Here is a 17,631-nt window from a genome sequence, read left to right on the forward strand (position 1 = left end):
TGATGTCTGACTGTAGGGTCCCAGATTGTGAGAAGGATTGGGCCTAAACCAGCAGTCAGACATCCCCCAAGGGATCCCAGATGGGAGAGGGTGCAGGTTGGGCCAAGGGACACTCCCCCTCACCTCACCCCTCAGCACAATCTGAACCTCTAGTAGTCTATAAAACTGACAGACTAGTGGATCACTGGTTATCAAGAGATTTTAGGGAATGTGAGTTTCAAAAGTATATTCATAGATCAAATAGTTTTTTAAAAGTTAAAAAAAGAGAGAGAGAATAGCTAAATCTTCCTTTAAAGTCTGCCCCTTTAAAAAAAATTGTTGATCATCTTCAGTGAATCTGAAAACAAAAAATTCTACACAAATAAATGTTTACATATTTTTCACAGACAGACTTGTAACATTCCCACTTACATTCCAGTCATGAGAATTACTAAGAGTGAAAGCACATATTTTTCTGGCCTACTTAAATATATAATCATAACATCCTCCTTCCTATTTCCTTCATGTATGAAGCAGGGATATCTAAATATTATTCTACCCATTATTTGAGTCCCAATAAACCCAATAGACCCCTTTAATAAACCTGTTTCCAAATTCTCTTCCACTGATTTTTTCCTTTCTTTATATCACATATAATCTGTTATATAACAGATTTATATAACATTTCTGTGATCTAATATTTCATGAGTTTTATCTCTGAATAAAATGTACATTTCGCCGAAACCAGTGTGGCTCAGTGGATAGAGTGTTGGCCTGCAGACTGAAGGGTCCCAGGTTCAATTCCAGTCAAGGGCATGTACCTTGGTTGCGGGCATATCCTCGGTAGGAGGTGTGTAAGAGGCAGCTGATCGATGTTTCTAACTCTCTATCCCACTCTCTTTTGCTCTGTAAAAAATCAATAAAAAAATTTTTTTTTAAAAAGATGTACATTTCTTTAATATGTACTGTGGTTTCTACTCTCAACATTCAACTACTTACTAAATTATTCATTGTTCATGGCTGCTTACAGAAACTAACTCTGGCTGATTTAAGCAAAAGGTTAGTGGGTAACTCAGAACTCACAGAAAGTCTGGAGAATTAGGCTCAGGAAACAAGGCATAGAGAGAAGCACAACCAGACTGCTAACAAAATCATGTGACACTATCAGTCTAGCACTGCTGCCTCTATCACTGAACCACTTACACTGTATGTCACCACCACTATAAACAGTTTTCCACTGTCCTTTGAGATTAGGAACTGATTGAAAATTTTAGGGGTAATATGTCTGGTTGGTGAAACTTGGGTCAAGGTGTCAAACCTTTATTGCTAAGAAAGGAATAGAGTAAGCATCTGACATTTTCTGATTTTACAGTAGACACTGAACTTACAAGGTAAGGAATTGCCTTGCCCCAAAGGGCAAAGGCTCAGATAATTGGTAGCATTAAAAAAACAAAACAAAACAAAACAAAAAACAGCTGGTGTGGCTCATTTGGTTGAGCATTGTCCCATGCATCAAGAGATCACTGGTTTGCCGAAACCGGTTTGGCTCAGTGGATAGAGTGTTGGCCTGCAGACTGAAAGGCCCAAGGTTCGATTCTGGTCAAGGGCATGCATGTTGGTTGCAGGCACATCCACATTAGGGGGTGTGCAGGAGGCAGCTGATCAATGTTTCTCTCTCATCGATGTTACTAACTCTCTATCCCTCTCCCTTCCTCTCTGTAAAAATAAATTTAAAAATAAATAAATATATATATATATATATATATATATATATATATATATATATATATATAATTTTTTTTTAAGAATTAGGTTCCTACAGCACACTAAAATAAATACCAAGTGGTTTTTAAAAACTAAATTTAAAACCAAAATATTTAGAGTAAAAAATATACAGGTTAATATTCTTATAATCTTGGCATGTCCTTTTGAAATTAGAAGTCCTTTTGAAATTAGACATGAAGTCCTTTTGAAATTAGACATTGGAAGTCCTTTTGAAATTAGACATGTAGGAGTGATAAAAAAGTACCTCAACAAATTGCATTAAATACAAACTTTTATAAGACTAAATAAAACACAGTACTCACTTCGGCAGCACATATACTAAAATTGAAAAAATACAGAGAAGATTTATTAGCATGGCACCTGTACAGGATGACATGCAAATTCACAAAGTGTTCCATATTTTGGGGGATGTAAAGTATAGCAGAGGGAATATCCTATCTAATAAAAGAGCAATATGCAAATTGACCATCACTCTAACACACAAGATAGCTGCCCCCATGTGGACACAAGATGGCCACCACAACATGGTCAACAGGGGAGGGCAGTTGAGAGGGATCAGGCCTGCAAGGAACGGCAGTTGGGGGCTATCAAGCCTACAGGGGAGGGCAGTTGGGTGTGACAAGGCCAGCAGAGAAAAGAAGTTGGGTACGACTGGGCCTGCAGGGAAGGGCAGATGGAAGGGACAAGACCAGCAGGGGAGGGAAGTTGTGGGGGACCATGCCTGCAAAGGAGGGCAGTTAGGCATCAATCAGACTGGCAGAGGAGTAGTTATGGGGTGATCAGGCTGGCAGGCAGAAGCAGTTAGGGGCAAGCAGGCAGGCAAGCAGTTGGGAGCCAGCAGTCCTGGATTTTGAGAGGAATGTCCAACTGCCCAGAATTGGGCCTAAATGGGCAGTTGGACATCCCTCAAAGGGTTCCAGATTGGAGAGGGTGCAGGTTGGGCTGACGGAGACACACACACACACACACACACACACACACACACACACAGTGCATGGATTTCGTGCACCAGGCCTCTAGTCTATATAAATAAAAGCCTAAGAGAGTTATAACGGAACAACTAAAACAACTGGTCACTATGACATGCACTAACCACCAGAGGGTATACACTCAGTGCAGGAACTGCCCCTAGCCTGTAGGCCCTGATTGCCAATGGGGCCTGCCAGACAACCTCCCAGCTCCTCCTAGCCCCCGGCCCTCTGACCAAGAGGCCTCAATAATAAAGTAGACAATGCCCTAGCTGGTTTTGCTCAGTGGATAGAGCGTCAGCCTGTGGATTGAAGAATCCCGGGTTCAGTTCCAGGCAAGGGCACATGCCTGGGCTGTGGGCCTGATCCCCAGTAAGGGGGTATGCAGGAGGCAGCCAATCAATGATTCTTTCTCATCATTGGTGTTTCTATCTCTCTTCCCCTCTCTCTTCCTCTATGAAACTAATAAAAATATATTTTAAATAAAGTAGACAAAACCACAGTAAAACTATAATAAAGGATTTTCTAAAAGACAAACCCACAAGGAAGGAAAGAAGAGGAGACAACAATAACATTTCAGAATCTAGAAAGCAAATTAAAGAGAGGAAGAAACAAACAGCGATGGGAGAGACACCTTACCTCCAGGGGGTGGGGGCTGGGGCAGGGAGCAAACTGAGACAGAGAATTGAACCCAAGACCCTTTGGTACTTAGGCTGACACTCTAGCCAGGGCCTAATGGTTTAGTATTCATAACACTGATCAAAAGCTGTTTAAAAAGCAATTATATCCTTAAATGCCTTTTCTCACTCAGATGTCCTCCCTAACTCAAGAGACTAGAGGTTTATTTACTGGAGAGGGTTAAATAAAGAATCTCTGGACTAGGGTGCTCTAAGCATAGGAAAGGGCATGAGGACTATACTTAAAATAAGGGATTAAATGTGGATTGAAGCATACTGAATACTGAAGGCGAAAACCCGAAGTCCACTGTATTTTTTTCTTCATTTGGCACAAAGAAAGCTGGCAGTCAGTTCTTACCTTCCAGAATTAGAAGAGACTTTCTAAGGAATGAGGTAAACCCATGAGGAAAGATTTAAAGTTACTGACATGCCCTGGCTGGTGTTGCTAAGTAGTTAGAGCACTGGTCTGCAGGTCAAGGGCATATACCTTGGTTGCAGGTTCCCTCCTCATCTCTCTCTCTCTCTCCTCCCCCCCCTCTCTCTCTCCCTCCCTCCCTCTCTCCCACCCTGCCCGCTCCCTCCTTTTTACTATTTCTGAAAGAAAGAAAAAAAAAAGGCAATGAAAAAAATCTTCAGAAGAGGATTAAAAAAAATTTAAAGACACTGACATGTAGGTTTCACCAAATTAACAACCATCGCACTGTGAAGTTCATAATATATACACCTGCTGATGCATTCAGAGCTTCCAATCAATCTAAGATGTATAAAATGAGAGCAGATAACCAAGTATTACCAGGTATCTGAGAAAAACCTCTAACATAAAATATATAGACGTGAAAGGGGGCATTGAGGGAATAAATGGTGGTGAAAAAAAAATAAAAAGATACAGATCAAAACCAGCATTTCATGAATGAGTCAACTGAGGCTCATATCAGCTAAAACTGAGATTAGTGTTCACCACAGCCCATCAATGTGCTAACAAATATTTAATGAACCAGGTACTATTAAAGGTGCTTGGGAAATAAAGGTGAACAAACCAAAAATTCTTTACCCTGGTAGAACTTACATTGTAGCAGATAGTTAGACAATAAATTATAAACATAATAATTAAGAACACAGTAAATTAGAAAATTAGTGCTTTGAAAAAAAATAACAGCAGGGTAAAGAAGTGGAAAGGGCAGTGCAGAGGCAGTTGCAAATTCAAAATAGGGTGACATTTGAGTAAAAAAACTTGGAGATGAGAGAGTTGACAATGCTATCTAGAAGCTAGAATCTTCACTGTATAATCCCTAAAACAAGAGGAACATGGCTGAGATGATCAAGGAATAGCAGAGGCCAGTGTGGCTGGAGACAATTGAGAGGGGGAAAAAGAGATGAGGCCACAAACGTATAGCAGGGAGAAGTACAGGTCACGTAGGGCTATATAGGCCATTGGCTTTTTCCCTGAATGAAATGAAGGGCTGATGGAGGGTTCTCGGAAAAGAATGAGAATGATTTGACAAGTTTTAAAAAAGTAACTATGGCTGATGGAAGCAAGAGACACAAGTAAGTAGGAGAGAAAGCCCTGACTGCGTTCTCCCGAAGAGTCACATATTCCATTTCCAGTCAAAGGCAAGTACCTGGGTTTCTGGTTTGCTCCCTGGCCCAGTCAGGGCTTGTGCAGGAGGCAACCAGTTGATGTGTCTCTCTCACAATGATATTTCTCTCTCCTTCCCTCCTTCCTTTCTCATTCTTTGAAAAGCAATGGAAAAAATATCCTCTGACAGAATAAAGCCCCCAGAATTTTAGGATAGACAGGGACCTTGAAAATTTTTAGAGGTAAGGAAACTGAGATCTAGAAAGTTAAATGAATTTTCCAAAGTCATGTATTAAAGTCTGGAATTGAATTGTATTATATCTGTGTAGCCTCTTCAGTGTTTTCAGGTTTATCACCCCATCTTGTGCTCAACAAACCTGGCAGTTCAGAGGGTAGTGACAACTGACATTTATTTATAAGACAGCTGACCAAAATTATGGACCAGGTCTAAAATATTCTATGTCAATATTCAATATAAAGTATTAACTGTCTACAGAGGGAGGGAGTCTGTAATCTATAATAATAAAAGAGAATTATGCTAATTAGACCAGATGTCCTTCATCATGGATGAAGCTGGGATGGGAGGGAAGCAGCCCGGGTCCCGGGTCCAGGAGGGAAGCCGGTGCCAGCAGTCAGGGGAAGGAAGGCCTACTCTCACATGGATTTTCATGCATCGGGCCTCTAGTCATACCCATAATATCACAAAGTGATAAATAAGCAAATTCAGACTTTTAAGTAAAGAAGTAACTCAATTTTACATGATCTAACATTATGGCTCTACAGCAGAGCCAAGGTTACCAAATGCTGCCTATGTGCATTAGGTAGCGTGATGTCCACTACAAATTAGGAAAAACAGTAATCGTGAGACACATGGGAAATGGTAATTCTGTCCCCCATAATACTGTGTGCTCTGGTCTCTTCCTCTCCCCTTTCTTTCCAGCCCAGTCTCATTCTGTAAGGTCTTTCTCAGATTAGAAAGAATGGTAAAGAACTAATTCCCATAGGATAGCTATTGATAAAACTACAAGTATTATCTCTCTCCAGGGGTATGTGTACTTGAATAGGAAACACAAAACCTTCAAATCCCAAAGGAACTGCAGTCAAGTTAGCAGGGAATATTATTTTTAAGAACTCCTAGCATTTCGTCAAATCGCACTAAATAAATTCACACTCAGCAACTGTTTATTGATTATTTACCATACTGTCAATCACAAAGATGAAACATAGTTTTTGCCTTTAAAATGCTTAGCCCAGACAGATGAAAACAACAATAAAAAAATACTAGCTTTTCTTTACTGAATGTTTACTATACATCGAGCACTAAGCTGTTTTACATAGGCAATATGTATCAAATATTACATTTAGCTCAGTGCTTAGCAAATAATAAATGTTCAATATATTGTGACCATAATTACTATAATTATTACTTTCATAATTGCACTTAATCTTTACTTCTGCTCTATGAAATAGTTATTAGTTTTCTTTAAGATGAGGAAACTGAGGCTTAGAGAAACTAATATGTTCAAAGGTCATATAGCTATTAAGAGCCAGAATTCAAACTCAAGTCTGTAAGATTCTACAACTTATGCTATTAATATTAAATAGCTATACAATATTCAATATTTTCATAGCATTAATACAAATACCACAGAATGATGTTTCAGTCAGTGACAGGCTGCATATACAACAACGGTCTCATAAGATAACAATGGTGCTGAAAAATTCCTATCACTAATGATGCTAAAGCCACCCTAAGATGATAGTGCAACGCATTACTCAGGTGTTTGTGATGATGCTGATGTAAACAAACTACTATGCACATACAAATGTGTATAGTATAATAGTTGGTAATGATAATAAATAACTGTTACTAGTTTTGGACCATACCATATCATACTATACTTTTTGTCATTATCTTAGAGTAGAATCTTTCTACTTACAAAAAAAAGTTTGCTTTAAAATATGCCATGCAGCAGCCTCATATAACTTGTGTTTAACATGTCTCTTGATTGTATCATTTTCTCTTGTGCTTGTTTTGTACAGAAACATGCTGTACAGGCTTATAGCCTAGGGCAATAGGCTATACTATGTAGCCTAGACATGTGGTAGGCTATACCATCTGGGTTTGTTGTAAGTACAGTCTGGGATGTTCGCACTATGGTGAAATTGCCTACCGTGTGTTTTTCTCAACATATCCCTATCAGTAAGAGGCACATGACTGTAGAATGATGTTTAATTTCACCTGGAAGTTTAAAGAATTGGTTAACAAGAGTATGCTAAAAAGAGGAAGTGTCATTTAAACTGGATCCTGAATGACAATTAATTTACCACGTGGGAAAGAAAGGGGATGAGAGAAGAGTTTGGTCCAAGTAAAAAATGATGAGCGTCCAAACAAAGGAACTGACAATAAGAGATGGAAGTAGGTAACAAGAAATATGTAGGAGATAATCTCTCAAAGGGCCTTTGTGATACACTGATGTGAGCAGTGAGAAAAAGGTGTCAAGAATGATGCAGAAGTTTCAAGTTTGGGCAAATGGAAGAAATAGTCCCACTAATGAAAATGAGAAAACATGGAGAGAAGGGGGCTTTATAGATAAGTCATAATTTTGTGATAGACCTTGTAAGTCTAAAGTATATCTAGAACAATTGAGCGAGGAAATCTATTAAGCAGCTGGAAACCTGGTCAAACTTGGGAAAGAGGTCAGAGTAGAGGACAAAGATTTGGGAGTCACTGTTATAATTAACAGTATTTTGAAAAAATAAGTGTACGAGTTTGACACATAGGTAGCACTCATGATATGTACAAAATAAGACTAATCTTAACACTGAGACCATACTGATCTCTGAAAATATGCAAGGACTTAACACATGCTCACAAATAAAATATGCCCAACACTTCAATCTTTAAAGTTTTTTAAAAATGAGGTTGTTGATATAGAGTGCAAACTGGTATCTGAAGACAAAGACCTCAGTGTTTTTACCCTTGTATCTTCAAATATTTTATCTAACAAATTGAATGTTCAATAAATATCTGACGAACAAAACACATGAATGAAGGAGGCACAAAATGTCCAAAGTTAGACAGTTAAAGTGATAGAATGAACACTAATAACACACACACACACACACACACACAAAAACACGATCTTGTTATGCAAAATAATTAAGACTCTTTAATCTCAAGCGAGAATAGAAATGTTCCCTTCAAAACTCCACATTAATTAATAAAGGGCATCTCTGAAAAAACACACAATAATGTTAACTTCATACTTAATAGTAAAAGACTGAAGGTTTTCTTCTAAAATCAGGAACAAGCCAAGGGTGTCTGTCTGCTCTTGATATTTCCACTTAACACTGTACTGAAGGCTACAATTAGGCAAGAGAAAAAAAGGTATCTGTATTGGAAAGAAAGTAAAAGTATCTCTATTCGCAGATGTTATGATCTTGTACATAGAAAAATACCAAAGAATGCTCATAAAAACTAGTAGAGCTTATAAATGAATTCAGTAAAGACGCGTGATAAATATCAATAAATATAAATCAATTATATTTTACACACAGCAATAAATAACCCAAATGTGAAATTGAGAAAAAACAATTCTCCTTACAATAACATCTAAAAGAATAAAATACTTAAGAACAAATTTAATAAGAGAATTGGAAGACTTGTAATCTGAAAACCAAAAACATCATTGAGTGAAATTAAAGACCTATATAAAAGGAAAGAGAACCCATATACATGAGTTGAAAAACGTAAAACTGTTAAGATTTTAACAGATTTTTTGGAGAAATTGATAAGCTGACCCTAAAAGTCATATGGGAATGCAAGAGACTCAGGATAATAAAACCTATCTTTAAAAGAAAAGCAAGTCGGAAGACACAATTCCTGATTTCAAGCTTACTACAAAGCAATAATAATCAAAACAATAATACTGGCACAAGGACAGCCATGTACATCAGTGGAACACAGCTGAGAGCCCAGACAAAAACCCATACATTTCTAGACAACTGATTTTCTACAAGATGTCAAGACAATTCCAGGGGGAAAGAACAGTCTTTCAATAAGTGGTGCTGGGAAACTGGATATCCACATGCAAAAGAATAAATAGATCCTTACCTCAAAATTGATCAAAGATCTAAACATAAGGGCTAAAACCATAAAACTTTCAAAAGAAAGCATAGTTGTAAATCCTCATGACCTTGGTTTAGGCAATGGTTTTTTAGATATGGCACCAAAAGCATAGCAACTAAAGTAAAAATGGATAAGTCAGGCTTCATCAAAACTTAAAAGTTTTGTGCTTCAAAGGATAACATCAAGAAAGTGAAAAGACAATCCATACAAACGGGAGAAAATATTTGCTACTCATATATCTGTTAAGAGAGTAGTATCCAGAATTTATACTCTTACAACTTGCCTGTGTGGTGGGTTGAGCCTCATCTAGTACACTGAAAGGTTGCCGGTTTGATTCCTGGTCAGGACACATGCCAGGGTTACTTGCTTGATCTCCAGTAGAGGATGTGCAGGAGGCAAACTATCAATGTTTTGCTCTCACATAGATATTTCTTTATCTCTCTCCCTCCATCATTCCCTCTCTCTCTAAAAAAGTCAATAAAAAGTCTTAAAAAAACAACAAAGACAACCCAATTAAAATATGGGCAAAGTATTTAAATAAACGTATCTCCAAAAATATACAAATGCCAATAAACAGATGAAAAGATGCTCAGAATCATTAAACCACAATGAGATACCACTTTATACTCACTAGGATAGTTATAAAAAAATGGAGAGAAAAAACCCATCACAACAACAACAAAAAAAATAGACAAAATAAATGGTGTGTGTGTGTGTGTGTGAGAGAGAGAGAGAGAGAGAGAGAAAAAGAGAGAGAGAGAGTGTGTGTGTGTGTGTGTATGTGTGTGTGTGTGTGTGTGTGTGTGTGTGTGTGTGCGCCTGCTAATGGGTACACAGATTTCTTTGGAAATAATAAAAATAGTCTGAAATATGCCGAAACCGGTTTGGCTCAGTGGATAGAGCGTCAGCCTGCGGACTGAGAAAGGTCCTAGGTTCGATTCCGGTCAAGGGCATGTACCTTGGTTGCGTGCACATCCCCAGTATGGTGTGTGCAAGAGGCAGCTGATCGATGTTTCTAACTCTCTTCCCCTCTCTCTTCCTCTCTGTAAAAAACCAATAAAATATATTTAAAAAAAGAAAAGAACATAGTCTGAAATAAATAATGGTGTTGGTTACACAATTCTGTGAATATACTATAAAATCACTTATAAAAAGGAAATATGAATATATTAATTTTTAAAAACTTGTATGAGGTAAAAAAAAAAAATCGCCATGTATTATCTGTTTAGCTCACCTCTTCCCAAAATATTCTCCAACTATCTATCACTCCTTAATAAGTTTTGGAAACAGTTATTTTCTACTTTTTGACAATAAATAAGAAAAATGCCGAAACCGGTTTGGCTCAGTGGTAGAGCGTCGGTCTGCGGACTGAAAGGTCCTGGGTTCGATTCCGGTCAAGGGCATGTACGTTGGTTGCGGGCACATCCCCAGTAGGGGGTGTGCAAGAGGCAGCTGATTGATGATTCTCTCTCATCGATGTTTCTAACTCTCTATCCCTCTCTCTTCCTCTCTGTAAAAAATCAATAAAATATATTTAAAAAAAAGAAAGAAAAGGCAGGAACATTAAAGCCATCTGATAAGCAAAAAAGCAGAAATTCTACCCACAACTTAGGCTATCAGACATCATTTCTCAACCTCTATTCATATGAAATTTAAGTTAATAACATGAAAGATTTTCCCAGATCTACTTAAATTCTTGCCAGTCTCTTGGACAAAGTAATCAATCTTGATTTGATTTTTTTCAAACCATAGTGCAAACAATAGTTCCAAAGATTATTCTCAGACTGTTGGAGTAATTATTCTGACTGGAAGCTCCCCTTCCCCTATTAGATGGAGAGTCCATGTTAAATAAAAAGATAATTTACAAAATAACGTATCAGTACAAAATGCTTACTTTAAGAGAATATAAATGAAAATATACCCAGCCAGCATCTCTTCCCATTTCTTTCCTGTCAAAAAGATTTATAAGGTTATACAGTATTAATGAAGGTTTCTTTGGGGAATGGCTATACCTGATATTGCCAATGTCAGAGTATTTTAGACACCAGTCGTAGGCCCTGCCAATTTTTAACATTAAGAAGGAACACTAGCTGAAATAGGTTTGGCTTAGTGGGTAGAGCGTCGGCCTGAGGACTGGGAAGGTCCCAGGTTCGATTCCTGGTCAAGGACATGTATCTTTGTTGGGGGCACATCCTCAGTGGGGGGTGTGCAGAAGGCAGCTCATCAATGATTCTCTCTCATTGATGTTTCTAACTTTCTATCCCTCTCCCTTCCTCTCTGTAAAAAATCAATAAAAATATATTTTTTTAAAAAGAAAGAAAAAAAAGATGTTTTAAAAAAAAGAACCAACACTAGCCCTAGCTGGTTTGGCTCGGTGGATAGAATGTCAGCCTGTGGACTGAAGGGTCCCAGGTTTGATTCTGGTCAAGGGCTCATGCCTGGGCTGTGGCTGCCTCCTAATTACATGCAGGAGGCAGCCAATCAATGATTCTCTCTCATCACTGATGTTTCTATCTCTCTCTCCCTCTCCCTTCCTCTCTGAAATCAATAAAAAAATATATATATTTAAAAACGAACAATAAATAAGTTCAAAACACATTTCTGTAGTAGGCCAAGATTTCTATTTTCTTTATCACAAGTCTCTATAAAACAAAAATCTAAATATTTAATAAGCCAAAGTTCCATTCTAGTCAATATAAATTCAACAGAAAAACATATAAGGAAAGGAGATTTGTTTCTGTGCAGTTGCCTTAATTAAAATGTTAACCTAATGAAAAAGAAAAAGTCCCTGTGGCTCAGTTTATCTCAGGATTCTATGGAAGACAGGCCTTTCTTTTTCTACAACAAGAAATCTCCCAAGATTTTATAAGACTTTCAATGAAAGCAAGTTGTTATGCTAATTGGCACCAAAGATACCTTTCCAAAAAGAGGTACACAGGTAAACATTTAGCTTTTAAAAATAATAAAACCATCACCCCCACCCTACCCCCCACACATGTTCATTCATCACCACTAATTTAAAAAACAAATAAACACTCAGACTTCTAAAGACAATCACAGATGAAGATTAAAACTTGGCTTGAGACATATTATAAAAACTTAAATATAGAAGATACAGTTTCATACTCCAGGGTAATAAAATCTAGTCAAGCAGGACCAGACCAGGGCAGTTCTCAATGGGAAAATTAAAGATGTTAAAGAAACAGGGTTGAGATTCATGAGGTATATAGATCATGCCCAAGCCAGTCCTGAACCAATAATCTCAGCCAATTTCACAACATTAAAGAAATTCTTCTGTTAATAAAATGAGTCCTGGCTGAGAACCTCAGTTGTTCAGAGCATCATCAGGATATGCCAAGGTTGTGGGTTTGATCTCAGGATACATCAAGAAGCAATCAAGGAATGCATAAATAAGTGGAACAATAAATTGGTATTTCTCTCCCTCCCTCTCTCTAGCCCTCTCTCTAAAATAAACAATTTTTTAAAAATGAGTATGGTAGAATTAATGATTTTTTGTTCTTCCATTTACCTTTCTGCATTTTCCAAATTCTTTATAATAAAGCACTCATTACTTTTATGATATTTAAAACATCTTTTAAAAAGCATTAATTATAGAATGTTAAAACTTTAGTAGTTAGTAGTATAACATAATCTCAAAGAAAAATAAAACCAAGTGGACCAGTTGTGTAATTCACAAGGTTAAGACATTTCCATTTGCCAAGTAGACAGTTTGCTCTGAGGGCATCAGAGATAACAATGGTTGTTCTTTGCCCCAATCTTCTTTCTGACAAAACAGGCTTTTGTCTAGAGTCACCAGATGCCTCAGCAAGTGCCAGAAGCTCAGAGCCTAGATAACACAGCTGAAGTTTGGTACTCCCATGCAGGCATTAAGAAACAATCCCCTGCCCACAACACATTGAGCAAGCGATGGCAGCTGCCAGGGCCAGTAAAGAATAATGAGGGGACAGAGGTCCAGAGTCACAGTTGCATCTCTTTCTATTGCCAAAGCTCTCCTTTTGTCCTCAGATGGCTCACTCTAATGCCCATTTCAGGTCTTACTGGTCTTTGAGGATTAGCCACCATGGCTGCCTACCCTCTTTAAAAAACCACGTTGGCAATGATGGGATTTTAGTAAAACTTAAACACTTCCAAATAAACTGAGGGTACCTTGCTTAGGGCACTTTCATAAAAGTTATTAGCTTTGATTCTACCTAGTTAAGTCCCTCTGGCTTTCGTCTTGGCAGACTAGAATATTAATGGGCTGCCCTAGAAGAGTTGTAAAACACTCAATATCCAACCATTTCCTGTACCTTGAATGTTAATACTAAAAAGGGGGAAAGGAAAAAAAATTAAAAATAAGAAAAGGAAGGAAAAAAACATACAAAACCCTCCCCTCCTCTTAGGGCAATACCTAGACCCCAGAGACCAGGTCCACGCTCTCTCCCTGCTCCATTTCCAGCCACACTACAGGCAAAGCCAAGAACAATGCTTTCACTTACAGAGCCTTCCACACATTTCTCTCTTCAGCCAACTCTCGAGCCAGAATGAGAGACTCTGTTGGCACATGCCAGCTCTTGTTTATGAGCTGGTTACCACCTCAAAGGCTGCTTGGCCCAAGGCCTTCCCTTTCCCTCTCTTTACAGGATCTTTCAAACTTCAAAACGGGATCTTTTCTTAGACTCCTTTTAAGACACTGAGATGGGTTGCTGCTTCCTACCCAAGGAATTCTCTGGGAACTATATTTTAGGAAGCAGTCAATGTCATCCAACATGAAAGTAGAGAAAGATTGAAAGATTTTATGTTAAAAGTAAAAGCAAACACATTTAGAAGAAACTTCAATGACCATCAAGAAAGGGGTCATAAACCCTAGCCAGTTTGGCTCAGTGGATAAAGCATCAGCCAGCGAACTGAAAGGTCCCAGGTTTGATTTCGGTCGAGGGCACATGCCCAGGTTGTGGGCTCGATCCCCAGTGGGACTTGCAGGAGGCAGCCAATCCATGATGCTTTCTCATCATGGATGTTTCTATCTTTCTCTTTCCATCTTCCTTCCTCTCTGAAATATATATATATATATATATATATATATATATATATATATATATATATATATATATATATATTTTTTTTTTTTTTTTTTTTTTTTAAAGGGGTCATAAGACCTGAAGTGACCAAAATTAAACGATCCTCTCCTTTGCTGTCACAGTATAGCAGAGAAAGTGAGAAGGAAGATACTTGTTTTGTGGATAATTCTACTCTGTCATGTGCCCAGAGCTTATTTCTGAAATTTTGTAATAGAAATTTTCACAGGTTGAATTCCACACCCTACTGGCTAGGAATTGTAAAGAGACATTTGGAAGCCAGATTTTCAACTATATTGCAAAGCCTTTCTATTCTACCTAAGTCCTCTCCTCCTCTTAATTCTACCTCATCTTTTAGAGATTGAGGGAGAAGAATAAAAACCTACACATACCGTGTTTCCCCGAAAATAAGACATCTTCCGAAAATAAGACCTGCTTAAAGGTTTCCTTCTGAGTGAAATATAAGGCATCCCTCCTCACCGAAAATAAGGCCCCCCTAGGCTGTCTCAGAATGCTATTGCTAAACATGAGAGATTTGGTCCACTGATTCTGAAAGAAATGGAGTCACAAGAAATTCACCAGGAAATTCAGGAATTGGATTGTTATGATGATGTTCTAGAAGATGACATGATTGTCATTGAATAAATGAGTAAATTCTTGATACTGCAGGATTCACAGTTTGTCTGGTTTGTGCTGACAACTACCATACTACCGTACTGTATACAGGTAATAAATTTCCTTTATTTTCATTTAACAATAAATGTGTACCGTATTCTTCTTCATGAAAAAATAAGACATCCCCTGAAAATAATTCCTAGCGCATCTTTGGGAGCAAAAATTAATATAAGACACTGTCTTATTTTCGGGGAAACAGGGTACTTAGGCGTATTTATAGGTTAGAGCCTGGTTCTCCACTGCCATGGTGAAAAAAGGATTTCTTAAAAACTTTTTGTGGAAACATAATATTCCCAACAGAAATTGTATATATAATATACTAGTATGTACATCTCACTGCATTTTCATAAACATACACAGCAGTGTGAATACCACCCATATCAAGAAACAGATTTTTTTTTTTTTTTTTGCAAACATATCTTAAATGGAGATTTGCCCTCTTGGGGACATTTGATAATGTCTGGAGACATTTTTGGTTGTTTTTACTTGGGGAGAATTCTAATGGCATCAAACAGGTAAAGGCAAGGATGCTGCTAAACATCCTACAGTACACAGGGCTGTCCCCACCACAAAGAATTACCTAGCTCCAAACACCAATGCTGCTGTTGTGGAAAAACCCTGGATTATAACAACCCAGACACCCTCCTTGTACTTCCTCTTCAGAAAGGACTTTTTCAAAATATGTTTTTATTGATTTCAGAGAATGGAAGGAAGAGAGAGAGAGAGAAACAATGATGAAAGAGAATCATCAAACTACTCCCTTCTGCATGCTCCCTACTGGGGATCAAGCCCTCCACCAGGGCTTGGGCTCTGACCTGAATTGAACTGTGACCTCCTGATTCATGGGTCGATATTCAACACTGGGTGTGTACCTTAGTTGCCGGCACCAACCAACGTACACATGAATATTCAACACTGGCCAGCCCCCAGAAAGGACTTTTACTACTAAAATGAAAAACTCTTTCGCTCTAGCAAAAAACGATGTTGTTACATGATGCCATGAGGAGGTGGGACCCAGAGACTTAATGATGACAGATGAAAAAGCTCACCTACCTCAAAAACTAGAAGCTACAAAGAACAAAACAGACATTTGTTGTTGACCTACAACTACTAGACCACCATATACTGTGCACTTACAGTGTACTTTTAATCCATATAAAATTTAAAAAAAAATAATTCCAGGAAGGTGAGTAATTTGCAGGATTCCACATCAATGAAGTGGCAGTGCTGGGATTCAAGCAAAAGTCTAATCAAAGCCTATGCTTTTGCTTTAATCCCATTATGGAAGTTGAAAATGTCTTGGAAGAGAAAGTGAAAAGCAGAAAATATATAGGAAGTGGTTGAAGTAAAAAGCCAAGATCACTCTTTCATTACTCATAAGTAGCATGGGAAAACAAACTTTCCCTTAAAGCATGACCCAATCCAGAAACCAAATCTAACTGCAGAACCAAGCATGTTCTTTAGTCCCTTTCAGAGACTTTTTAAATGTTTTTTGTAGACCTGTGTTCCCAATTGTAGTTTTGTATGCTCTTCACGGCACAGAGAAGAACTTCCTAATATGCTATGTATAATAAGTTAGTTACTTTTTGGTATTCCTCAGGAATCAATCCTGGGTCCCCTTCTTTTTTATCTCATTCAACAGACACATTTCCCTGAGTAAGTTCATCTACTTTCATGGCATCAATTACCACTTACTTAATCACATTAATAAGTCCTACTTCTTTAGATTTCCAGTTGTCTCTCAAGACCTCCAGACCTTAAGGAACATTTCATTTCCACATGGTTGTTAATTCATTTAACTCTCTCCTTCAAATTAACGACTATCCTTCAGATATCTATTCAAACTTCTTCATGAATATTTTCTCTGACTCTCACCCTGATGTGGACAAAAAAGGGGCCACATCCTAAAGCTGACAAGTTCAGAGTAGGCCTGCATGGCAGGCATTACAAACTCAGAGACTGAAAGTAAGTAGATAGGATGGTCTGAAATTAAAACTTCCTAACTAAAAACAAGTCATGGCAGGCAGTCATGTCCTAGACCAGTATCTTTCTTGACAAAGGTCAATCTTTACCTTAACTAAGCCTGTCTATTGTCTTTTATTTTTTAATATATATTTTATTTATATTTTACAGAGAGGAAGAGAGAGGGATAGAGAGTTAGAAACATCGATGAGAGAGAATCATCGATCAGCTGCCTCTTGCACACCCCCTACTGGGGATGTGCGCGCAACCAAGGTACACGCCCTTGACCTGAATCGAACCGGGACTTTTCACTATCCACTGAGCCAAACCGGATTCGGATCTTTTTACATTTATGATAACACATATCCAGAATGTCAAAGTATCCCCCTTTTTCCAGATCCCAGAGGGCACAATCTCCCACTAGAACATGAGACTACAGAACCCCTCATTGGCATCTTGTTCTCCTGCATACCATTTCTATGAGCTGTAAGTGTTAATTATTAACTATCCTGTAACCACCAATGTAGATTATTTGTCTCTTCGTTTTACTTTTTATCCAATCTCAAAAGATTGCCCTGCTCTGCTTTCTCCTGCCAGCCTAATCTCTCACCAATGAATGTCACTTAACCCTCCTCATGCCTCGTTTGCTTGGAAGGTATAAAATAAGATGTGAAAGTGCCATTCTCTGGAGCATTTTTTCAATCTGTTGAGATTTGGCTTCCTGGCAACTGTCGTCAGTTTGGCTCAAATAAATTCATAAAAATCTCTACATGTTTGGATGTTTCTTACATCATACTGA

General features: G+C 38.0%; 1 protein-coding gene and 1 non-coding gene across 7 annotated transcripts in view; one reads left to right on the top strand and one right to left on the bottom strand.

The window, feature by feature from the left end:
• ZNF609 (zinc finger protein 609) overlaps nucleotides 1–17,631 on the bottom strand; it is a 191,438-nt gene that overhangs the window by 118,066 nt on the left and 55,741 nt on the right. The gene's annotated exons all lie outside the window — the stretch shown is intronic.
• LOC118709981 lies at nucleotides 2,059–2,168 on the top strand. Its single transcript, XR_004985227.1, has one exon. It is a non-coding gene; the product is annotated as a U6 spliceosomal RNA (small nuclear RNA).

Source organism: Pipistrellus kuhlii, unplaced genomic scaffold, assembly GCF_014108245.1.
Source record: "Pipistrellus kuhlii isolate mPipKuh1 unplaced genomic scaffold, mPipKuh1.p scaffold_m20_p_1, whole genome shotgun sequence".
NCBI lineage: Eukaryota > Metazoa > Chordata > Mammalia > Chiroptera > Vespertilionidae > Pipistrellus > Pipistrellus kuhlii.